This window comes from Talpa europaea, assembly GCF_964194135.1.
Source record: "Talpa europaea genome assembly, chromosome: 8".
NCBI classification, from domain to species: domain Eukaryota; kingdom Metazoa; phylum Chordata; class Mammalia; order Eulipotyphla; family Talpidae; genus Talpa; species Talpa europaea.
In genome coordinates this window covers 15,542,526-15,568,053 of record NC_140075.1, presented here as the reverse complement: position 1 = coordinate 15,568,053, position 25,528 = coordinate 15,542,526, and the positions used below count along the sequence as shown (strand labels likewise).

General features: G+C 52.2%; 1 pseudogene across 1 annotated transcript in view; it reads left to right on the top strand.

Moving 5' to 3' along the window:
• The first annotated feature begins 279 nt into the window (after positions 1 to 279).
• The window catches only part of LOC311175173 (olfactory receptor 11L1-like), a 93,279-nt pseudogene continuing 68,030 nt past the window's right edge, over positions 280 to 25,528 (top strand). The window contains exons 1-2 of the transcript in view: positions 280 to 1,244; positions 3,816 to 3,882. The product of the transcript in view is annotated as an olfactory receptor 11L1-like (transcript). The remainder of the gene's footprint in view (positions 1,245 to 3,815; positions 3,883 to 25,528) is intronic.

Sequence of the window (25,528 nt, the reverse complement as noted above, 5' to 3'; positions counted from 1 at the left end):
TGAGCCCCTTCTTACCTGTGGTGTTGAACCTGGAACTTCTAGATCTCAGAGAGATTGGTGAGTGGTGCTTGCTGAGGCCCTCCCCCAACTCTTGCACCCCCTTCGCCTAGCGGGTTGAAACCACAGTGGTCTAAAAGCAAGGTGGAGCCACACACATTATTCCAGAAAGCTGTCGTGGAGACAGGAGTGCTTGAAGACAGTCTCTCATGTTCCAGACAGCACCGGGAATTTCATGCCTTGTCCGCAGTGCTTTCCAAGGTCTCTTCCCCTCCGCAGGCGATGGAGCCCCCAAATGTGTCTGCTGTCATTGAGTTTCAGCTGCTGGGGTTCCAGAACCTTGTCGAGTGGCAGTCCCTGCTCTTTGCCATATTTCTATTCATCTATGTGCTCACAGTGGTGGGGAACGTTGTCATCATCACCGTGGTGAGCCATTACCGGTGGCTGCACACGCCCATGTACACGTTCCTCAAGCACCTGTCCTTCCTGGAGGTCTGGTACACCTCCACCGTTGTGCCGCCACTGCTCGCCGGCCTGCTGGCCCGGGGCCGAGCCATCTCCTACCCCGCCTGCATGGCGCAGCTCTACTTCTTTGTGTTCTTCGGGGCCACCGAGTGCTTCCTCCTGGCCACGATGGCCTATGACCGCTAACTGGCCATCTGCAGCCCCCTGCACAACCCCTCCTGGTGCGCCCCGAGACCTGCGTCAAGCTGGTGGCTGTCTCCTGGGTGGCTGGGGTGGGCACCGGGGCCCTGCCCTGCCTGATGATCTCCAGGCTGGACTTCTGTGGCCCCAACTGGATCGACCACTTCTTCGGCGACCTGCCCCCCCAATGCGGCTCTCCTGCTCCAGCGTCTACATCACCGGGATGGTCATCTTCGCCCTGTCTGTCGCCATGCTGTGCATGTGCTTCCTCCTCACCCTCGTGTCCTACGTCTTCATCTTGGCGGCCATCCTCAGGATGCCCTCGCCTCCAGCGGTGCCAAGACTTTCTCCACGTGCGGCTCCCACCTGGCCGTGGTCACCATCTACTACGGGACCATGATCTCCATGTATGTGCGCCCCAATGCCCACCTGTCCCCCGAGATCAACAAGATCATTTCCGTCTTCTACACCGTGGTCACCCCGCTGCTGAACCCCGTCATCTACAGTCTGAGGAACAAAGACTTCAAAGAGGCCGTCAGGAAAGCGATGACGAGGAGGGGCCGTGTCTGTGGCCTCAGAGAGAGGGGCAGCTTCTTGCTCAGGTGAGGCCATTCCATGGGGCTGGGTGCAGCCCCGGCTTCCCGCAGGTGGGGCTGCTTCCCGCCCTCCCGCGCCGGCCGCCCGCTGCGCCTCTGCCCAGCTCCGCTGGCCCCGCCTGCCCTCGAGGGGTCCCGCTGCATGGCCCGTCCCTGCGCGTGGCCGGCCCAGCCCATGCGGCCGGTGGACAGAGGCCGCCTTCAGCCCGCGGGGGCGTCCGGCAGCAGCTGGAGGAGGCGCGTCCCAGCCGGCCCCGCTGCAGGCGGGCCGGGGCTTCCGAACGCTGGACTGGTCAGCAGAGACGGAGATCCGGGCGTTTGTCGAATGAAATTTTAGTAAAAGTATCGCAGCGAGAGTGAGGAGTGGGCGAGGGAGGGGCATGGGCGAGAGATGGATGAGGGCAGAGGAGAGCGCCATGGGAAGGACTGGTGGGGGGGGCCCTGCGAGGAGGGGGGCGGGGCCAGCCGCCATGGCCCGAGTGGCGCCTTGAGGCTGCAGTCCCTGCCGGCCCCTGGACCTGGCCGCAAGCGCCGCTGTGAACCTCCGCCCCTGCCATCCACCAGGCGCCCCTCCCCGGGGTGCCGTCCCCGAGGTGGGCCCGGGAGGCTGGAGGCTTCGCTGCCTAGGTGGCGAGTCTGGCCCATGGCGGAGGCCGGCTGTGCCTGCGGCGTCCCCCACCCCCCCCAGCTTGTCGGAGCGCCGCCCCCTGTGGGCAGCTGCCCAGGCTGCTGCCCCCCCGCGGCTGGAGGCTGGTCTCCCACCCCGTGCACAGCCGGGAGGCACTGGCGCAAAAAGGGCACTGGGGCGCCGGTGTCTCCGTCCCGCTGCCAGGATGATGCTGGGCCTGCGTGGGGAGGGGCCAGGCCAGGCCCTGGGGGGCAGCAGGAGGGGTGACCCGCCTCGCACAGGGGGGATGCCAGCGGGGGTCAGCGGCCTGCCAGGCGGGCGCTTTGGCCTGTACCCACCCCTGCCCTAGCTTGGGCTATGAGGAGCAGGCGGGGCTCCCTGTGGGCTGAGGAGAGAGCCACAGGCTGAGGCGGGCTCCCGGGGGGGGGGGTCAGGTGGTGCTGGGGCTCAGAAATCCCCGGGGTCCCCGGGAACAGGACATGCCCCTGAGTTAAGCTGGGCCCGGCTGGGCGTCAGGGCAGGCGGCTGCGTGGACCCGCTGGGCAGAGTGGGTGTGGCGGGGGGGGGGGAGACCCCCCAGGACAGCGGGGGGCGGAGCAGGCAGACGGGCTGAAGCGCCGCTGGGGGCAGAGGTGCCTGAGCACAGGCTGCCCCTGGGGTCGCTGCCCACCCCAGCCTCTGCCCACACGCCATCTGTGCTCCCTGCCAAGGAGCCTGACTTGGGGACTCCAGCGCGTCCCTTAAAGCCCGCCTGGGCTCCGCTTCTGCTGGTTTTCCCTACAACCCCCACCCCCTGCGCGGAGGGGACCCGCCCCGCCCACCCCGCCTGTGTCCAGTCCTCCCGGCACGTGGCCCATGCGGGGGGCAGGGGTGCGCGGGGAGCCCCAGGGACCCTGGGAGCCAGGCCTGGGCCTGGAACTGAAGCAGCGGGCGGAGGACTCGCGTCTCAGGGGCGTCCTGTTCACCCCCCACGTCAGCTCCTCACCCGACACACCCCCATCTGCTTGCTGTTTCCCCTCACCGCCCACCTTGCTCCTAGCAGGACCGTCCCCACGGGGACAGACAGAGGCTGCCAGGGAGCCGAGGGGCTTCTGTGGTGTCTGCAGCACGCGCCAGCGCCTCCTCCGGGGCTCCTCACCTGGGCGCCCTGGCGGGATGAGCGAGGAGGACGCACCCCCACCAGCCCCATCACCTCCTCCCCAGCGTGCCCTGCTCTGGGGCTCCCCTGCGGGGTGTGGCCATAGTTTCACAGTTGAGGGTGGCCCCACGATGGGTCTAAGGCCCCCAAGGCACCCCTACGTCACAGGTGCTCCCAGGCGCTCAGAGGAGCCCAGGAAGACCCGGGTTGTGCCGCGGGCGCTGAGGAGGTGCCCTGTTCGCCTGATGAGCACCAGGACTCACAGGGGCGGTTTGGAAAGGGGGAGGGCTCCGCGCCCCTCTGTCCCCAGCGTGCCTCCCCTGTGCTCCCTCCGCGTGGCCGGGGTGGCTGTGCCCTGGGATGGGGGGGGAACCCAGGGGCACCCACAGACACCGGGAGGGCTCCGGGTGTGCCTGGAAGGCACCTGCGCCGTTCCCCGCTCGAGCTGCTGTCCCGGGTCCCCTGGGGGCTCTGGCAGGGCTCAGGGTCCCCAGCCTGGACCCGGGCCCGGTGGGCGGCAGAGCCCCCCAGCCCCCGGCCCCCACCCGCGCAGGGGACAGGCAAGGCAGCCTGACCCGGAGCAGGGAGCCGGGCGGGGATCAAGCCCGGGGCACCCAGCCTTGGCCCCTGGGGGACGGTCCTGGGAGGCCCTCGCTGCTGCCTGGGCTCGACACCCCTTCACGGTCAGCGCCGACCTCCCCAGCTGCGGTCACATGGTCCCCCCAAGACCATAGTCACCTCCCGGTCCGGGAATCCCTGGCATCCACCGCGCCCCTCACTGGCGGACAGGGGTCGCTGTCCCCCAACCCAGCACAGGCCCCAACCGGGGAGGCGGTGTCTACGTGGACCTGACTCTCGCGGGGGACCCTGCCCAGCAGGTGTGGTGGCCTGAGGCTCCTACCCCGCCTCGAGTGTGGCCCCGGGCCCCCAACGCGCAGCCCCCAGACGGCAGGTTGTCAGCACCCAAGCCCCGGCCGAGGGCTCCCCAGAGGGCGGGGTGGGGGCCCAGGGAGCCCTGGAGGGGCCGAGAGCGCAGCAGGCCCAGAGCCCAGGGATGGCGGGTCCGCGCTGACGGGGTGCCGCATCTGCCTGATGCAGGGCTGGGCGCTCTGGGGCCTGGGCCCCGGATTGGGGCACGCAGAGGGCACGGGGTGCGGGCCTTTCCTAAACCATGTGTGGCAGGGTCAGCCCAGGACACTGGCGGGCAGAACTGGTGGCAGGTGGTGGTGCTGCAGGGCATGGAGCCTTGGGGGAGGGGTGGCCTGGCGGTCCAGTGGATTCCAGGCTCAGTCTCTGCAGTGACCTGCGCCCTGTGCGCCAGGACACAGGAGGGAGTTCTGCTTCCCGCGCCCCAGCTTCTCGTGGTCAATAATTATCTTCCTTCCCTTTTGGCCTTTGAGGTTTTCTGGTGAATTTAAGTTCGTAATATATTTCTTGACCTTCTGGATCAACAGTTGGAATGCACGACTTCTGGTACATTGAGGATTTATAAAACTGTTGTTATTGAATCCCCACAACTGTGCCAGTAGCAGGTTACCATGTTAAAAAGAAACAGTGATATAAATCATTTAGTAATGCCCAGTAAGAAAAAAACAAATCAGAAATCAATGGTTTTAATTGTGATTAAATGTTTGAATTCATACAACTTAGAACAGTTAATGTTTTATTAACTTATATATTCTAATTATGTTGTACAAGGTTGGCAAAAATGTTGGCAGTGAAGTGTATGCATTTAGAATGGTCTGATCCAGTTTCTTGTTCAAGGCACACACTGGAGTCTCATCATATTCCATAACGTTTATTGGCCAGTGTAACAGCATCATGAATTAATATTAACAGAGTCACTTATCGGCACTAAAAATAAAAAGGCCAATCACTTAACAGAGCAGGAGGCCGTTGTCAGCCCAGAAGTTCACAGGTCAGGATTCTGCCACCTCTTCTACCGCCCCTGGCTGGTCTCCGGATTTGCCTGGTTCCTCCTGGAGCTCCCCCAGGCTGGACGCAAGGTCAGCCTGACTCAGCCCCTCCCAGGTGAGTGTCTGAGAGTGACCGAGTGTTGGATATCTGATTGGAACTGCATTTCATCATGAAATATTTGGTGTGAAATTTTCAAATATGGAACGTCACAGATGGAAAAGCAAACGACGATGCAGTCAGCGGAGAGGAGCTGAGGCCAGACAGCAGCCTCACCAACAGGGCACTTCACTTCCCAAATGAGATCTTCTTCAAATCCTTTGCACATCTATGAACACACCAAATGATAGTGTTACCTTTTTGCACATAAATCCGATGACATTTTCAATTCAACATGTTCATAAAAATGCAGACGCTCTGTGTGAGATTCCTCTTGATAACCTGCCGGGCCAGTGCGTTGTCCTGACATTCCCACCTGCCCACTCTAGGGCATGAAATAAATGGGGACAACACTCCTGTGAAGTGTGGGGTGAGGTCATGGATGGCATCCCTAACACATTTCTGGAAATATTAGATGCAAGGCAGGCTACTAGCTATCATTTTGTTTTGAAAAGATTGTTTCTCAAAAATTCCCACCCAATAATTTTTGTATGTTTTTAGTAATTATACTGCATAGGAACTTAACTTTCTTATTTCTGCTGTCCACCAAGTGTTGATTGTGTTTATGGTAAATGCAGCAACACCCACACCAGAGCTTCCAGAAGGGTCTCTGCCACATCAGTTGTGTGGGTCCCTCTCTAGAGTGGATAGTGACTGCTCAGATTCTGACTTGGACCCTATGGCCTTGTTTATGCTGTGAAGGCCTCACAAACTAATTACAGGGGCCTCTGTCCTACCGTGACCCCTGATCCCACACGTGACTGCAAGGGTCAGTGACATTAGAGGGGAAGCCACCTTAGAGACTGGAGATGCTGCCCCAGGGACTACTGAGATGACAACAGATGAAACTGCTGCTGACAACTGCTGACAAATGAGAAGAAACCCAACCATCTCCTCTCTTGGCCGGGAGCTACAGAAATGGAGAATAGCAGAGAGGGGCTGGAAGTTCAGTTGCCCCAGTGTACATGAAATATCACACAGCACCTAAGAGATATAAAGAGCAACAAATAAAACTAAGGGTATATGAAGTTATCTTAATATATATTTTATCATTTATTTTATTTAATATTTATTTTATTATTTATTATATTATTAATATGTATTTTATAATTATAAGAATATAGAATAGTATAATGTGAAAATTTAAAATAAGTGTCTTGTAAAGAGTAATGAACTCATCTTCCCTATTATAATTTGGTGAGTCTCCCATTCAAGAGTCTCCCCACAGCCGACTTCATGGCTTGGTTCCTCAGACTGTATATGACGGGATTAAATGTGGGGGGCACCACCGTGTAGAACATAGAAATGACCAGGTCAGACATGGATGGAGTTTCTAAAGTCAGCTTCAAATAAGCAAAAAATGCAGTAGAGACAAACAGCACCACAACCAGCAGGTGGGGCAGGCAGGTGGAGTAGGCCTTGGCCTTACCTTCTGAGGATGGGATCTTCCTGACAACAGAGAAGATGTGGATATAGGAAATGATGACAAAAATAAAACAGCAGATACACAACACAGAAGTAATGAGCATGGGGACAAGTTCATTCATTAAATTTCCAGAGCGGGAAATAGCCAATAACTGGGGGATGTCACAGAAGAACTGGTGGACCACGTTGGACCCGCAGTAGGACAAGGAGAAAGTTCCAGCTGTGTTCATCACAGCATAGAGACCCCCACCCATCCAGGACACAGCTGTCAGCTGCACACACCTGTCCCTGCTCATGATGACCTCATAGTGCAGGGAGTGGCAGATGGCAGCATAGCGGTCAAGGCTCATCACGGCGAGTAGGTGAAGCTCTGCAACTCCTGAAATAACCACCATGAAGACCTGGAGGACACAGCCGGGGAAGGAGATGGAGCTGTTGTGCCTCAGAGAGTTGGCAATGGACTTGGGGACTGTGGCTGAGATGAGGCAGATGTCCGTGAGGGACAGACTCCTCAGAAAGAAGTACATGGGTGTGTGGAGGTGCCGGTCCAGGGTGGTGATGAGGACGATGAGCCCGTTCCCCAGCAGGGTGCACAGGTAGACCAGGGAGAAGAGAAGTGGGTGCAAGAAGCCCATGGTCCCCTGGGCGGGGAAACCCAGGAGGATGAATTCTTTCACGGCCGTGAGATTGGCCACCTCTGGGGCCATCATCTGCATTAATAAAATGAAGAGGAAGAAAACTTTGTCAAATATTCTAATATTGAACATAAGTTGGTTGTGAGCATAGGATAATGATTCAGTCTATCTACCAGGTAATTACTTCTTCTAGATCTCACGGCATCTAATACCCTCATCTGCATGTGCTGCTGTGTTCAACCTTTCATTCCCATCTCATGTGAGGTGACTTTATCACACAGTCCAAATATGTCCTGAAAATAGGTGAAGGCTTGAAGATTTCAATTGACCCTATAGAACTTTAAGAATTACAATCTCAAACCTCTCAACAAACCTGACTTACTGTACCTCCCCATTGCCCAAGTCTTGCTGCTCCCCCTCCTGCCCAGGCCCCAGATTCTCCACCCAGCAAACATCTCAGAGGTTGTCCAGGGCACAGCCCCAGAGGACATGTGACCATGCCCAGCCCCTCCCCACCCTGGAGAGCCTGGCCCTACTCCTCCAGCACATCCCTGGTCTGGGAAGGCCCCACAGGGACGGGTGTGCAGGGAGATGGTGTGTGTGGGTCCCCATTATCCTGCTCCCCAGGATCTGACACTGTCCTGGAACTGAATGATCTGGGCTCTGTGTCCTTATGCAGCGTGTCCTGATGCCTCCTCTGTCAAATTCCTGCCCCTGTGGCCTCACTGCTGATGCCTGGCCTGTCCCCTCATCTCCTCATCTCCTGCCCCTGACTCCCAACATCTGAGGACTCAGAGACCACATTTCCCGCAGAGTCTTCTCCTGGGTCACACCCACAAGTCCCTCCTGCAGGATGGGCTCGTCCACCCCAGGTCCCTCCCGGTCCCTCTGTCCCCCTCAGACTCATGCACGTCTTTACAGGGAGGAGGCTGCTCCGGAGCTGAGCCGGATGGTCTGTGTGTGTGGCTGTCCCTGCCGGTCCCAGGGCCCCAGGTCCCCCGGGTGCGGGTTTGTTACTCCCCCCAGGCCCGTGAGTGAGTGAGGACGTCTGGACATGGGGCAGCCTTGCCCTCTCTCCTCCCCTCCCCAATCTCACCCTCTCCTCCCTCTGTGGGGTGGCAGAGGGCAGGCCTTGGGGAGGCAGGATTTTTAAGGTCACATAGTAACATAATTACAACACATTGTTGGAATCTTCCTAATAATTTAATAAAAACAGGAAAATAAATCATGTAATGAGATGGTCCAAGATATAGACATCTTTAGACTGATATAGGTAATGATGACAGAAGCTCTGGCATATTCTCTTCCTGTGCAATATCGCTAACGACCCCTGAGTGGTGGAGTTGGGAAAAAAAAAAAAAAAAACAAGTTCATGTCTGTAAAGAGACATTCTTCATCACAATGTAATTCCATTAATTGTTGTGCTTTTGTTCAGTGCCCAGAGGAACTCAGGGTGCTGAATGATCAAATGCCAGTTATGAAGCATTAATCGTCACATACATGATGCACCACAATGTTCTGTTCAATCCTTTGAACACTTTATATTCCAGGAGAGTATATTTCCTCTCGCTGAGACTCATCAGCATGATAAGGTAGTGGGGCACTGAGAAACTTGTGCACCTTCAAAATTTATTAGTTTTTGTGATTTATAAAATTATTATTTTAATTACTATGAATTCTCAAATCTAAAATGAAGCTTGAAATCTAAAAACAGTCAATTCTGAAGGATTTCCATTCTGAAAACTATTTAAGAACAGAATACCTGCAGCCTGGGGAGGGAGTTCTTGGTGCCATGTCCAGGCTCTCTCCTGAGGTTGTCCCCATGGCAGGACAGAGGGCGTCCCGCCCTCTCACTCCATGGTTGGGGCTTGTGGAGACGCCTCTGAGCACTCACAGGATGTTACACCCAGTCCTTTGCTGCCTCATGCACAGAGCAGGGCCTCAGGGCTGGGCTATTTGAGCTCTGGAGCTCGTGTCCGCGTGTTGGACACGGTCCAGATTCCAGCCCTCAGGGACCTTCCTCTAGAGGGAAAGTGTGTGTTTACTTGACTATGTTAATTGGAGTGTCCTGCAGTGCTTCTCAAGGAGTAATTATCACACTCGGTGTGTAGATGTGATTTTGTGTCTGGCTCATGCCTCTATGGACGTGAATAGACAAATCCTCATGTCCAGGTTCCATTCCCCACCTGTTGTGTCCACCGTGGTGGGCACCATAAGTCATAACAGTGCCCTGAGTCCCTGTCTAGACAGCTGGACAGTTGTCTGTCACCCCCTGTGTGCCCTTCACGGAGAGGCCCTGGGGATGGGTGTGAGGTGGATACGGGAAGACTGGAGGTGGGAGTGAAGGGACATGGAGAAAGGCAGGATGGAGCCCAGGGAGAGGAAGTGGGGCTGAAAGACAAAGGACATCCAGCAGAAGTGAGTGACCATGTGGGTCACCAGCCCTTCGGGAAGAGAAATTTTACTGGTCTCTGAAATTGTGTATCCTGTGGTTCTTTTCCACCCCAGCACCTGTCCCTGCACTTACATTTGAATTGTCCTGTTGTTGGGATAATTTGCTTTTAATCTTTAGGAAACAGTATTTTAGGGTTTCCGCTCATGGTGTCATATCCTTAGGTTTGCTATATGACGATGGTGACATCACACATGTAAACAGGCATTTATCTGCTTGAGTTTACTCTTCTGTAGGGGGTGGGGCAGGACCTGCTTCACTCTGCTGCATGTGTCTCTCTGCTTCTCCCAGCACCATCTCCCCAAATTCCCTGCCCCAGTGCCTGCTCTGGCTCCTCTGCCGTAGAGTCACTGTCCCTCCTGATGAGTGTCGGTTCCTGGGCCCTTGTTATATTCCAGTGGCCGGCTTGTCTGTTTTTGTCCCAGTGCCATGCTGCTTTAACTATTAGAGCTTTATTATACAGATTTAATTCTGGAAGTGTGCTTCCTCCTTTCTTACTCATTTTCATCAAGACTGTTTTGGCTGTTTGTGGTCTTTTGTTGTTCCATATGATTTTCTGTAATGTTTGCTTCATATGTTTGAAAATGCCATTGAAATTTTCACTTGGATTGTATTAATCTGTAAATTGCTTGAGTCCGATGGATATTTTGTAATCCTGATTCTTCCTGTCCATGAGGAGGGCACATATTTCCCTTTTTTTTTGTGTTTCCTGTTTATTCTAAGAATGTCTTACAAATTTCTGGGTATCTTCACTTCTTGTTTAAGGGTTACTCCTAGGTAATTTTGTGATTATATGTAAGATTGCCTTCTCAATACTTCACTTCTGATTCATTTTTTGCATATAGGAAGGCAATTGATGTTCATGTGTTTATTTTGTAGTTTTTTTTTTTATTAAAATTTTATTTTTATATTCCCCATACAATTGCAACCCCCTTATTTTGACACCAATCCCTCCTTCCCCCGCCCCCCAACTCCCCTAGAGTGTCTCTGGTTCATAGTTGTTTGTTGATTTTTATATTTTCTTTCTTATAGTTATTATTTTTTGTAGTATGATTGATGGTTTATTTCCCATAGCATTCTCAAATAATCACAATCATTTAATATATTTTTTAATTTAAATTTTATATTTTATATTCCCCATACAATTGCAACCCCCTTATTTTGACCCCAATCCCTCCTTTGCCTGACCCCTACCCCTGTAGAGTGTCTCTGGTTCATAGTTATTTGTTGATTTTGATTTTTTACTTTCTTACAGTTATTATTTTTTCTGGTCCCTTATTTAAGTTTTCTAGATTCCTGCTATGAGTGAGACCATCTGGTATTTTTCTTTTTATTTCTGGCTTATTTCGCTGAACATGATCCCTTCCAGCTCCATCCATGTTGCTGCAAATTGCATTTGTTTATCTTTTTTGATTGCTGAATAATATTCCATGTTGTATATACACCACATCTTCTTGATCCAGTCATCTATTTTTGGGCAATTGGTTTGTTTCCAAGCTTAGCTATTGTAAACTTTGCTGCCATAAACATAAGGGTGCAGGTGCTCTTTGGAATTGATGTTTCTGTGTCCTTTGGGTAAATACCTAGGAGTGGAATTGCTGGATCATATGGAAGCTCTATGTTTAGTAGGTCAAGAAATCTCCACACAGCTTTCCATAGTGGTTGGACCAGTTTGCACTCCCACCAGCAGTGCAGGAGAGTTCCTTTTTCTCCACACCCTCGCCAACATTTGTTGTTGCTAGTTTTTTTAATATGTGCCATTCTCACTGGTGTGAGATGGTATCTCATGGTAGTTTTGATTTGCATTTCCCTGATGACAAGTGATGTTGAACATTTTTTCTTATGCCTGTTGGCCATTTGCATTTCCTCTTCAGAGAAGTTTCTTTTTAGCTCTTCTGTCCATTTTTTGACTGGGTTATTTTCTTTGTTTTTGTTGAGTATCATCATCTCTTTGTAGATTTTTGTGATCATTCATTTATCATTAGTGTTGTGTGCAAAAATTTTCTCCAATTGGTGGGGTTTGTCTTTGTTTTGGTTACTGTCTCTTTTGCTGTGCAGAAGCTCTTTAATTTGCTGTAGTCCCAGCTGATGATCTTTGCCTTCACTTTCACTGCTTTGGGTGATGTGTCTGTAAAGATGTATTTGATGTGCATATCATGTAGTATTTCACCTATTTTTCCTTCTATGCATTTTATGGTTTCAGGTCTTATGTCTAGTTCTTTAATCCATTTTGAGTTGGATTTTGTGCCTGGTGTGCTCACCTCTGCGACGAATCCTGCAGGGTTCCCCACAGCTCCAGTTCCCGGGGTGTGGTGGCTGAATTAGTTCCTTTCCACTCACAGTCCCATTTGATGCATAGTTTCTTCTTGTTGGTCGTTTTAGTTTGTTTCTAAACAAACTAAAGTCGGAGAGTGCTGACTTTGTGGGTGGGGGAGGGTAGCAGGTTTCTGCGCTTTCCTCCCTTCTAGTCCTCTTTTATGGCAACTTTCTTCTTCAGGTAGTTTGCTGGAGTCATCTGTTTATCTTCCGTGTCCCAGTTCTCACTGGGACCTGCTGCTTTTCCTCCCTATTAACTTTTTTTTTTTTTTAATGGGAGATCTTACTCACAGCGTCTCCTCGCCGGCATATTGCTCTGCCAAGAATGTCTGCATTTTTTATGAACACGTTGAAATGAAAAACCTCATCAGATCGACATACGATAAAATAATATTATAATTTAGTGTACGCGTAAAGACAATAAAGAATTTGGAGGAGATTTCAATTTGGGAAGCGAAATGCCCCCATGATTGTCACTTGCTGTCTGGCCTCAGCTCCTCTCTGCTGACTGCATCCACCTTTGCTGTCCAGTCTGTGACATCCTACATTTGAAAATTTCACACCAAAATATTTTATGATGAAAATGTAGTTCCAATTGGATGTCAGACATTTAAGTCATTCTCTCAGAGTTCACCTTGTGAGGCCGCTAGTCAGGCCTACCTTGCCTCCAGCCCAGGTGAGACCCATGTGGGCACAAAGTAAATATGGAGGCAGCCAGAAATGGTTAGAAAATGGCAACACCTCCATCTTTGAAAGTCTGGGATGACAACTTCATACTCTTCTTTTAAGTGATAGGCAATTTTATTTTTTCTGCCAATAAATGATTTTCTTCATATTAATTATTGGTACTGTTATACTTTACAAGTGTAAAGTTTTGGGATGCAGTAAGAATCCCATATATGTATTGAATTAAGAACCTGAATCAGAGCATTATAAACATTCACTGAGACTATTCATAGTCATTGTATAGCATAATTAAAATATGTAAGTGAACAAAACATTAAACACCTCAAGTTTGTTGGAATTTAGACACTTAAAATTGTTGGACAACATGTTATTATACATTGAGAACTCTAGAGACTCCAAAAAAAACCCAAATTAAATTAAATAAACCAATCTGTATACTTGGAAGTTTACAAAATGAACACATGAAAACCGATTGCCTTCCTATATGCAAAATATGAAGAAGAGAAGTTGAGAAGGCAGCCCTTTATACAATCACAAAATTAAGTACCTAGGAGTAAACCTAATATATGGAAAATTGCAAGATATTATTAAAACAAATAGGAAATGCCCAAAAATGGAAAGATAAACCGTCCTCCTGGATTGAAGAATCAGCATTACAAAATATCCATAAGAACCACAGCAATTTACACATTTAATGATTATCAAATGGATATTTTAATGGTATTCTTCCAAGATATGAAACAAATATTACTGAAATATATATGGAACCCCAAAAACCCAGAACCCAAAACAATCCTGACAAAAAATGAGGAAGAACATTGTAGCACACTTCTATACTTAAGTCTATACAATAAAGGTATAATGCTTAAAACAGCATGGCACTGGGACAAAAAAAGACACAGACCCCTGGAATATAACTGGGCCCAGGAACTCACCCTCATCAGGAGGGACAATGACTCTATGACAGGATCCAGAGCAGGCACTGGAGCAAGAAAGTGGGGAGATGGTGCTGGGAGAAGCAGAGAGACACACACAGCAGAGTGAAGCAGGTCCTGTCCCACCCCCTAGAGAAGAGTAAACTCAAGCAGATGAACACCAGTTTCCATGTGTGACGTCACCATCGTCATGCAGCAAACCTAAGGATATGACACCATGAGCAGAAACCCTAATATTCTACTCAATTTTGTTAAGGTTAAAAGTAAAATTATCCCAACAAAAGGACAATTCTAATGTAAGTACAGGGACAGGTGATGGGGTGAAAAAGAACCGCAGGATACACAATTTCAGAGACAAGTAAAGTTTCTCTTCCTGCAGGTCTGGTGACCCCTGTGCTCACTCACTTCTGCTGGATGTCCATTTTTTTTCTGTCCCACTCCCCGTCCCTGGGCTCCCTCCTGCCTCTTTCCGTGTCCCTTCTCTCCCATCTCAGGCCTTTCCACAACCCCCTGAAGTCCATCTTCATGGAACTCTCCCTGAAGGGCACACAGGGTGTGACGGGTGACTGTCCAGCTATCTAGACAGGGACTCAGAGCACTGTTATGGCTGATGGTGCCCACCACTGCGGACACGACAGGTGGGGAATGGAACATGGACATGAGCATTTGTCTATTCACATCCATAGAGGCGTGAGCCAGACACAAATCACATCTACACACAGAGTGTGATAATTCCTCGCTGAGACTCACTGCAGGACTCTCCAATTAACACAGTCAAGTAAACAAACACTTTCCCTCTGGAGGAAGGTCCCTGAGGGCTGGAATCTGGACAGGGTCCAACACATGGACGCCAACCCCAGAGCTCAAATAGCCCAGCCCTGAGTCCCTGCTCTGTCCATGAGGTGGCGCAGGATGGGGTGCAACATCCTGTGAATGCTCAGAGGCTCCCCACGAGCCCGGACCATGGAGTGAGAGGCTGGGAGACCCTCTGTCCATCCACGGAGACAACCTCAGTTTAGAGACTCAAAGGGCAGTTGGATCTTTCCCCTGAGATTACAGGTATCTGCCCCCAGCTGTTTACATAGGAGAATTATTCACAATGAATATTTTCTGATGTCAAGCTTAATTTTAGACTTGAGAACGTACCGCAGTTAAACTGTTCATTTTGTCATTCATAACAACTAAGTTCTTGAAGGTGCCCAAGTCACTCAGTGTCTCACTGCCGTATCAGCCTGGGGTGAGACACAATGAGAGAAAACATATTCTCCTTCAATTTTATGTGGTCAAACATATTGACCTTTAATACATTGATCATATTAGAAGATTTTGAATGATGGGATGTGTGAAGATTAATGTTCATACTTAGGATTTTAGTATCAGCACAATGAGTGTGTTTTGGATACTAAACAAAATCACAACAACTAATGGAATTAGACTGTAATGAAGAAATTCAAACAAAAATTTTAAAATAATACTTATTGTTAAATTCAGAATGCTAAGCATTTCTGTCTTAAACATGACAGTTATGAGTCAAGTAGATACTCAGTAACATTTACAGCAACATGTTGACCAATTAATTGCTCTGACACAAACGTGAAGCTGGCAGGGACCTCTGACTATTTATAGACGTGAACTTGGGATTTTCCCCAACTCCATACTCAGGGATTGTTAGTAATATTGTAAAATAAAGTCACAATATATAAACAGCACCTGGAGGAGATAGATGACAAATGTTATTTTATCATTTTAAATTTGTATATAAATCACTCAAGAGACGTCAACATTATTAACAACCAAGTACCCTAATTTATTTCCTTGATTTTTATTAAATTTTTGGAATTATTCAAACCAATGTATTGCAATTATTTTATATTACTATACTCTCATAAAAATCCTGCCTCCACAGAGCATCCCATCTGTCACCCCACAGAAGAGGAAGAGGCTAAGATTGGGGAAGGAGAGGGGAGTGGGCAGGGCTGCCCCGTGTCCAAGCATCCACACTCACGCATGGGCCTGTGGTGAGGAACAAACCTGCACCCAGTCCCCGGGGCCCTGGGACCAGCAGGGAGAGCCACACATACTTACCGTGCATCTCAGCTCCAGAGCGTCCTCCTCCCTGCACAGATGTGCATGAGTCTGAGGGGGACAGGGTGGCCGGTAGGGACTCGGAGTGGACGAGCCCATCCTGCAGGAGGGACGTGTGGGTGTGACAATGGGAAGAGGCTACAGGAGAAACCACTTTAGGGCCTTGGGTGAGGGAACAGGCAGGACAATGACTGGGATGGGCAAGAGCAGGAGGTCACCATCTCAGCACATACAACGCAGGGCCAAGGGAAACTCCATGGTCTGACAGCAACACAGGGCACAATCCCAAAATTGCCCCTGGAGCTGCGACTGTCCAGTGTTTTGCAGGGACTGGGGTCTGAGATCCCCACAGGCTATTTGGGGCATCCTTAACCATTCATATTCTTGAGGATGGTTGGGGGGGTCTCCCACTCATGAGAGAGGTGTGCTGACTGGGGCCTAGGGATGGCAGAAGAGGGGCCAGGGTCAGGGTTTCAGGGGTGCCCATGCACGGGATGTGGTGAGATGAGAGGAGACTTCTCAGGGAGATGAGGTCGGTTGAACTCTCTGCCCTTCGGCATCTCCCACAGGCAGTGTGGACAGTGGCTGCACCTGCGGGTCACTGAAGCTGGAGAGGCCGAGCAGAGAAGGAGCTGAGATCCCTGTGGGTTGATGCTGGCCAGCACGGAGAGAAGTCAGTGGGGAAGGACAATTCTGGTCCTATGCAGAGAGAAATCACGGTTCAGCACTGGCAGACAATCACGGTGTTTTATTCCGCTAGACTTTCAAGCAGTGATGGCCCCAGGGGTGACCAATCTCACGGGTATGACAGTATCCGTCCTCCTGGGTTTCCCCACCCAGGGGACCATGGGCTTCCTGCATCCGCTGCTCTTCTCCCTGGTCTACCTGTGTGCCCTGCTGGGGAACGGGCTCATCATCCTCATCACCACCCTGGACCGGCACCTCCACAACCCCATGTACTTCTTCCTGAGGAGTCTGTCCCTCACGGACCTCTGCCTCATTTCAGCGATGGTCCCCAAGTCCATTGCCAACTCTCTGAGGCACAGCAGATCCATATCCTTCCCAGGCTGTGTCCTCCAAGTCTTCATGATGGTTATGTCAGCAGTTACAGAGCTGTGTCTACTCACAATTATGAGCCTTGACCGCTATGCTGCCATCTGCCACCCCCTGCACTATGGCGTCCTCATGAGCAGGGACAGGTGTGTGCAGCTGACAGCTGTGTCCTGGCTGGGTGGGGGTCTCTATGCTGTGATGAACACAGCTGGCACCTTCTCCTTGTCCTACTGTGGGTCCAACGAGGTTCACCAGTTCTTCTGTGACATCCCCCAGTTATTGGCTATTTCCTGCTCAGGAAACTTAATGAATGAACTTGTCCCCATTCTTATTAGTGTGGTGATGGATTCCTCTTGTTTCATTTTCATCATCATTTCCTATGTCCACATCTTCTCTGCTGTCAGGAAGATCCCTTCCACAGAAGGGAAGGCCAAAGTCTACTGCGCCAGCCTTCCCCACCTGCTGGTTGTGGTGCTGTTTCTCTCCACTTCATGTTTTGCTTATCTGAAGCCAGCCTGAGGGACCCCGTCCGTGTCTGACCTGTTCATTTCTATGTTCTACACGGTGTTGCCCCCCACCTTTAATCCCATCATATACAGTCTGAGGAACCAAGCCTTGAAGAAGGCTGTGGGGAGACTGATGAAGCCAATACTCCAACATGTGAGAAATCACAATCTACAATTATAAACCTTCATTAATTCAGCTTTTCCCCTCTAATTCTTACATGTCATCATGTAAGACTATATATGTATAGTCATCATGTCATCTATATAAGTCATCATGCAAATCTATATAAGTATAGATTTCTTGCATTAGGATTATTCCCTTGTCACAAATTCATATTCTCATAATCCTCACTATATCCTGTTTCCTAAATTCCTGCAATCCTTCCCCCAAGCCCTCCCTGTGTGATGTTCATAAACTGAATCCATCTTGCGGTTAAAAAGTTCTATTTGGTGTAGAAGAAATGTTCTAGAACTCCCATTCAACAACATGTACATAACATGAGCAGTGGTAAAGTGGTCTGCCCTCAGGGCCACATGGCCACGGGACCCCAGTACTGGGGCTCGGTTCCCACAGACTGTGTGTGTCTCCACCGAGGGCCTTGTCCTCGTTGATGTCAGGGGAGAGGTTGAGTGGACCCCCATCCCTCACGATTCCTCATGGGGCGTCTTCCTCTAGGAGAAGTTCCTGTTGCTGCTCAAAGGACAAAGGGAAACCACACTTGACTCTGCCAGAGGGGGAAGGATGGATGCTTCCTTGGTTAGTAGGAATCTATGAGTGAAATCTGGAATGGATGGAATGTTAATTTCTGTGATGCCTGTTTGGATGCCAGCATACTGCACTCCTCGAGGTGGTGTTTTCAAAAGTAAAGTTGTATGAATTATCTTTGAAGAACTACATTTCTACGTAAAAGTTTATAATTTGTGACTTGTCATTGTGATGATTTTTAGGTTCCCTTACTTTTCCAGATTGTATCTTGATCCTCAACCAGGTCTTCTCTGCCTTCTAGTAGATTACACTTAAGTTCACTTTTCTTACACTTGGGAACAATATTATTTTTTATTATGTAAAACGTTATGCAAACTTAAGTACGGCATAGTTGCATTTTTTTTTTTTATAATCCTACACATCTGCACTGCATGCCGGGGGTTCTCATATTGTTCCCCTAACCCTGAGAACGTGAGCTGGAGTGACGGTCCTCCTCTCTGGAGCAAGTCACTGGGTATCCAAACTCTCCTGACCGATGAGCACATTTTGTCCATGAAACTATTTGTGATGATAAAATGTAGTTAATCACCAGACATGACTCATCCATTCAAATTTCAAAATGAAACCTGAGTTAGAAAATCACTCACAGTAATAATCGTTTCATTGATAGTATGAGAACACACGGCCTCCCTGGTGGTGCATTGGGTTGAGTGCCACGCTGTGAAGCTGTGCGCAACATCAGCAGTGTGGGTTTGATTCCCGGCTGGCCAGGGAGAAATCCACATGGTGCAGCAGACCTCTCAGGTCTCCCACTGCTCCACTCAGCAGTGTCTTCAGTCCATCTGCCTGTTCTGCTCCCTACTCTGTCTCTGCTGAATTCTCTCACCCTCCAGCGCCTCTGACTGTACCCCAGTTCTTGTATAAATAAATAAGTCTTAAAAAGTACACATGAGATCATGGTCTGATCCACTTGGAATATGACATCATTACGTGGTCAGATTCCTGTTGATGCATTTTCTGTTATTCCTTGAACAAATCCAGTGAGTGTCTGTGAGGATATTTCCATGAGTGTTTCATCACAACATCATGTTAACTTGTTATTTGTTCTTATCAAGGAGGACACTCATTTTCACTTTTTACTGTTTTCACCGTGGGTCACTTTTCCCTCCACCCCATGCGCCAGTGTCCACTCAGAATCTACTAAATGCCCCTCAGTGCCCGGCCCCTCCATCCACACTCCTACTCTCCTCCCCTGTTCTGTCTGGTAATGAGCAAACTTTTGCACTCGGTCCAACATTTCCTTTTGCTGTTTGCCACTATAATTTTTTTTAATTGTTGAATTTTATATTTTAATCCACAGATGGGTGAGACGTGCCAATGTTTTTCATTTTTTGTTATCTTACTAGCATATGCACTTCAACGTCCACTTTGGTCTCAAAGGACACTAGTTCACCTCTTTAATAGCTGTGAGGTATTCCATGGAGTATGGATGCACATTATATATTCTCTACTCTGTCCATGGCACATGGGTTGGAGCCATGGCTGGCTGGAGTGGACGGTGCTGCTGGGAACACGGGTGTGCATGGTCTGCACTGTGGAGTCTACACATCTGGGACAAATACCCGGATGAGGTTGCTCCATCCTGTGGTTGTCCTGTTGTCAGTGTCTGAAGACGTCTCTACACCATTCCCAGGAGAGGTGAAAGGCCTTTTCTCCCCCTTCCTCACCTTTTAGCTGTGTCCAGTCTCTGGATTGGTCCCTTCTCACAAGTGACAACAGTTTGGATTTCTATTTTCCTTATTATTAGAACAATTTGGAATGGGCTAAAAATTTGCATTAGACAAACCCTTAAAATAACAGAAGGAACACACAGGGGCTGCCCACTGCACACTCACCCCAAAGATGAGCTTGGGGACACACACCAAGGACCAGGGAAGAAGAACACGTAGGAACAAGTGAACCCCCCATACTAGAGAGCTTCTCTGTCTCAGAAAAGCCATCCCAAAAATAAGCCTCTGGGAGAAAATTGTGCACATCACACACCTGACAAGGGCGAGTGTCCAAAGTACAAACCCAGCAACAGAAAGAGACAGCCCAATCCAACACGGCCTCAGATCCCCAGAGACATTTTCCCAGGGGAGTTCAGGAGTCCGCAGCCTCTCACACCTTTTATTCAGGTTGAAAATATCTAGGCTCCTGAGCGCGTCCACCTGCCTCAAACCTGCATGACATGAAGGTGCCTCGAACATCACATGGGCTGGCTTTTGCTACATAAAGTCTCCTGCATTCCTGATACTTGCTTTAGATTTTAATATTGGATAGAATCTGAGTCTCCTGAATTAGTTCTGTCATGTGATTTCCGGCGATGTCTGACTGTTGCAAATTTATCCTCTTCATCGCCCACTCTTTGTCCCACTATCTCCCCATAGAGGCCTCACAGGAGACAGAGCACCTGAGTCTGCTTTCTGTGACTCACTGGTGGGCACCTGGGGCTGGACACTGCTCAGCCAGGATGGGCGGGAAGGACGGACATTCCCTCGTTGGCCGAGACACAACAACAGTCTCGGTGACCCTGCGGGTTCCCAGTTAACCAAACGAGCAGCTTCCCAGCCCCTGACCCTGTACCTTCTCCCTGAGCCCCTAGAGGACACCCCGCCCGGGTGCTGACCCCATCTGCCCTGCTGACTGGGCAGACTGCTGAGCAGGATGTAAGAGGGTGTCCTCTCCTGGGGGGCTTGACTCCGGGAGGCATCCGTGGCCACCATCAGTCAGTGTGTACGGTCACTGATCAAAGGTGAATTCAGAAACTGCTGACCATGCGGTGCTCAGAATCGCGATGCCCCGGGGAGACACAGGCTAGCCAAGAGGGCCGCAGGCTGCCCACCCGCGCTTGAGCTCGGAGGCGACAGATGCCCCTGCCGGCCTCTGGGCACCGACCCCATCTGCCAGCTCGCCAGTGCGCCCGCTGCCCCCGACTCCTGACCCAGGGCCCCACCCCACACCAAGCTCATGGCACCCATGCATGTCAGGGAAGCGAGTGTCCCCACTTGCAGTCCCTCAGCGCGGCCTGCACAGACCTGGGGGAGCTCGTCCCGGCCCCTGTCTCCTCAGAGCAGCCTGCAGATCATTCCTCAGTCACACAAAGGACATATGAGACAAAATGGAAGAAGTTTCCTTTATCATGGATGAAAAGAGGCTGTGGGGTGTATTTACAAGACAAAGGAGATGACTTCAAAGGCAGAACATGCGGGAACCTAAACTGCTTCTCCCTCACCCTAGCGTTCATCAGGGAGAAACCCGCTCACATGCAAACAGACAATGCTGACATTCTCTTCCTCCCCAGCGTGCCAGCCCCGGCTGCTCTCCCTGGATGGCTGCCGGCTTGTGCCTGGCCCCGGGGCCTGAGATGGCAGCTGGGCAGAGCCTGGGGTGAGGTCTTCGGCGTCTGGAGCCCGAGGTGCACTGGCCAGGGTGCCGGCACTGTGCTAGGAGTCCATGTGCTTGTCCCCGGCAGGGCCAGTTGATGCCCATGCCTCAGAGCACGCAGAACGTGGGAAAAGCAAAGACAGTTGTGCCAGGGCCGAAACAGGAGTCCGGCAGGAGGGAGACGCAACAGTGACCATCCACAGACCAAACCTCAGCTGGGAAGGGAGAGGGAGGTGCAGAGGGCCCCGTCCCCAATGGCCAGTGCGGTCCCCACGGCGCCCACTCTCAGGGCCGGTCGCCCGGTCAAGGACACATCAGAGGGGGTGGTGGGCGTTGTCTTCAGGAAACGGACTCAAAACCAGCGGCCTCTGCGGAGAAGGCAGGGAGAATGATGCACCCGTGCCCACCGGGAGTCCCAGTGAGGGGACACTGTCCGTTCCACACTGAGGGGCGGGGAAGAGAATGTGACGACGCCTCGGCAGGGGCAGGTGGACTCCCAGACACGGGCAGGAGGACAGTGACCTGCACCTCAGGTCAGCCCCATGGGCAGAAGCGGGCGAAGCGGATCTGGCAGAGACCAAGGGCAAAGCTCTGGGCCTCCTGATGCAGGAGGGCGTCCCCCGAAGACACGCCACCAACTGACCTCAGGGCTGGCCTTGAGTGACTAGAGTCTCCTCAGCCTTCGCGAGTCCTCAGTGTCCTTCTGCCCAGTCTCAGTGTTCCAGGGGTCCTGCCCTCAGGTGCAGCCCGTGGCACAGCAGCTTGGCTGGGCACCAGCCCTGGGTTGACGTGCCAGGTGTACCCAGCCTGGCATGAGCCACAGGAGAGCAGGCCCAGGGCACTCCCTGTCATCATGGAGGCTGCGAGCCCAGATGCAGCCGCTGGACCCACATCTCAGCTCAGCAGTGAGGTGCCTGCATCCCGGCCCAGATACCATGAAGTGCTCAGGGTAGGCAGTGTCAGGCCCACCAGAGCTGGCTCTGGCCGCGCCTCCCCTGAGCAAATGGCCCAAGAGCCTGCTCTGAGCTCAGGGCAGTTTGGGTCTGGGCAGGAGCCGGGGTTTCACTTGGGAACAAGGCGACAGGATAGTCAATGAACCACATGGGCAGCGCCCTCCAGAACTGACAGGGCTGAGCTCTCACCAGCTGCACACAGGCCTAGAACCCCTGAGCTCTGAACATGGAGCATCCGATGGGAGCTTCGTCGACAACAACAAACAGTGAGCACTGGAAACCATCCATCAGGCTTGATTGCGGGACCATGAGAAAATAGCCGCGTGGGAGCCAGCCCAGACAGATAAATTGGCTTCAGAAGAGGACACATGTGGCGGCCTCAGAAGAGAAGCATGAGTTGATGGCTGCACACCCTCCCCAGACAGAGTCATCACGGCTTCAGGACCTCCAAAGACTTGGAGAACCCTGGACACCTCCGCAGAGGCCCTGCTGCTGCACCTGCCTCAGGCCCTGCCTCTGGCATCTCCTGCAAAGAGCGCTTGGGCCTCAGCCAGGTCTCTGCCTGCTGTTTGCAGGTGGCGGGCGCCAACCCCCTAAGAGCTTGAACACTGGTGTCGCTGGCACCGCCTGCGGGGCCGGGTGCTCACCTGCCTGCTCCCTGGGGGCTGGCGCCTGTGTCTGGCCTCCTTGAGAACTCTCGATGGCCCAGCCATGTCTGGCCCAGCACCTGGTGATGTCCAGCCTGGTCTGCAGATGATTGCTGTGGACTCTGCCCGAGCGGGCTACCTCCCAGGGACTTGGGGATTTGATCTCAATCCCTGGGTTCCCCAGTGCTGACCCCTCCCTGTCCTCTTTCCATTCACCTGGACCCCTGGGTGTTGTAGCCATAGCCCGCAGGCCCACATGACGGGGCGTCACCTGTGTCCCTGAGGCACAGGACACCAGAGCCTGAATGGGACCTGGGCCAGTGGAGCCGCATCCCTGGCGGGGCCATGTGCCCTCCGAAACAGAGGGGCAGGGGTATCCACTTCATTGACAGGCCCGTGTGGGCGAGGCCCTCCCCTCATTGTATGCAAGAAACTCCAGAATCACCATCAGTTTCTGGGGCTGCAGCTTCTGGGACTGCTTGTCAGGGTGCATCCCTCACACTGGCTCTAGCTCCGCCTTCCCTCCTGCACGTGCAAGGGATGGTCCCAGCATGCCCACCACGAGCTCGTTTGTTGTGTGTGACCCTGACCTGGGGGGGCTGTGAGGACTCTGGGAGACCACACCAGGAGAGGGCCCCCCACTCTGCAGTGTCAGAGCCCGAGGCACACCCCCCCCTACCATAAGGACATGCCGGATGGCGCCGCCGTGGGCCTGACCCCCATTGTAAGGTCACCACCCGCCTCCATCAGACACACCCATTCACATGTTGTTCCATTTCCAGGCTCTGAGGCAAACAGCCTTTTCAATAAAATAATTCCCGTGTCAGAAGACCAGGTGCTTCCCCATCCAGCTCCTAGGGGTTTCTTGGTTCCCCTCCCTCCCTCCCCTCCCGCCTCCACGCCGCGTACCCCTGCCAGGACCAGGGGTCCCTCAGGGTGGCGGCAGCTTTCCCGCTCCCTGTGGATGGGCTCATCCTGGCTCTGACACCAGGGCCACCTGGTCCCCGTGGGGTCAGAGGAGATATGGCTGAGGGGTGACCATGTTCTGCCCACGGGGTCTCCCGAGCCCCTGACATGCCTGATCGGGGGGCTCATTACTGGGGCTGCCGAGAAGCCCATGGGGATAGGACAGCGGCCCGGGGAGGCCCCGAGCAGCGCGCGAGGACGTGTCAGGCCAGGGTGTGGGAGGGGGAAGTCGCAAACATCGCGGAGGGTCTGTCTGTCGGGACGTCGGCGGGGACCAGGCAAGAGTTTCAGGCTTGGGAGCCCCAAGTGTGTGGCTGTCACCATAGGGTGGACCGTCCCTCCTGCCATGACCGTGGCCACTCCTGAGCCCTGCGGATGTAGCTGCAGGAGAAACCACCTCAGCTCCTTGGGGGAGGGAGGGAAAGGACAATGACCAGGAGGGCAGGACGGGAGGTCACCCTCTCAGCGCATATGAGTAGGGGCGAGGGCTGAAAAATCATCCGATGGAGACTTGGGGCAGGGCCCTGATGAAGGACGTGGGCGCCGACCAGGAACCGATAGGGGCCATCAGTGTCCACTTGGTCCCAAAATGTGCACCTGGAACTGCGACTGGACAGTGTTTTGTGGGGACTGGGGGCTGAGATATGACAGGCTAGATTTGGGGCATCCTTGACAGTTCATGTTCCCGAGGGTTCTTGGGGGTCCTGCTCCTGAAAAGTGCATGGACTGGGGCCTGAGGAAGGCAGAGGAGGCACCGGGATCAGGGTTTCAGGGGTGCCCATGTGTGGAACGTGGTGAGACAGGAGGAGACTGCTCAAGGGGCTGAGGTCAGTTGAACTCTCTGCCCTTCAGCATCTCCCACAGGAGGTGTGGACAGTGGCGGCACCTGTGGGTCACTGATGCTGGAGAGGCTGAGCAGAGCAGGAGCTGAGATCCCTGCCAGGGGTCGCTGGTCAAGGCAAGGAGAGAAATCAGTGGGGAAGGACAGGGCTGGTCACCTGCAGAGAGACACCCTGGGTCATGCAATGGCGGATGGTCCTGGCATTTTATTCCTCTACACTTTCATGCAGTGATGGCCCCAGGGGTGACCAATCTCACGGCTGTGACAGAATTCGTCCTCCTGGGGTTCCCCACTTCGGGGACCATGGGTTTTCTGCACCCGCTGCTCTTCTCCCTGGTCTACCTGTGTCCCCTGCTGGGGAATGGGCACACCATACTCATCATCACCCTGGACCGGCACCTCCACACCCCCATGTACTTCTTCCTGAGGCGTCTGTCCTTCACGGAACTCTGCCTCATCTCAGCTACAGTCCCCAAGTCCATTGCCAGCTCTCTGAGGCACAGCAGCTCCATCTCCTACCCGGGATGTGTCGTCCTGATCTTCATGGCGGTTATTTCAGGAGCTAAAGAGCTTCACCTGCACATGCGGCCTGTATCTGAGGACTTTGAAACCGAGAACTGGGACACAAAATTCATGGTGTGGAATACCCACGACGGTGGGGTACAGGGAAGACACGGCACCCCCACGCTGTTGAGGTGCTCCACGGCACCCCCACTCTATTCCCCAGACCCAAGGACACTGGAAAAGAAAGATCTCTGGAGCCACCTAGCGACCAGAGCAAAATCACCAACATCCTGATAGTTGGAAACCAGGGATCC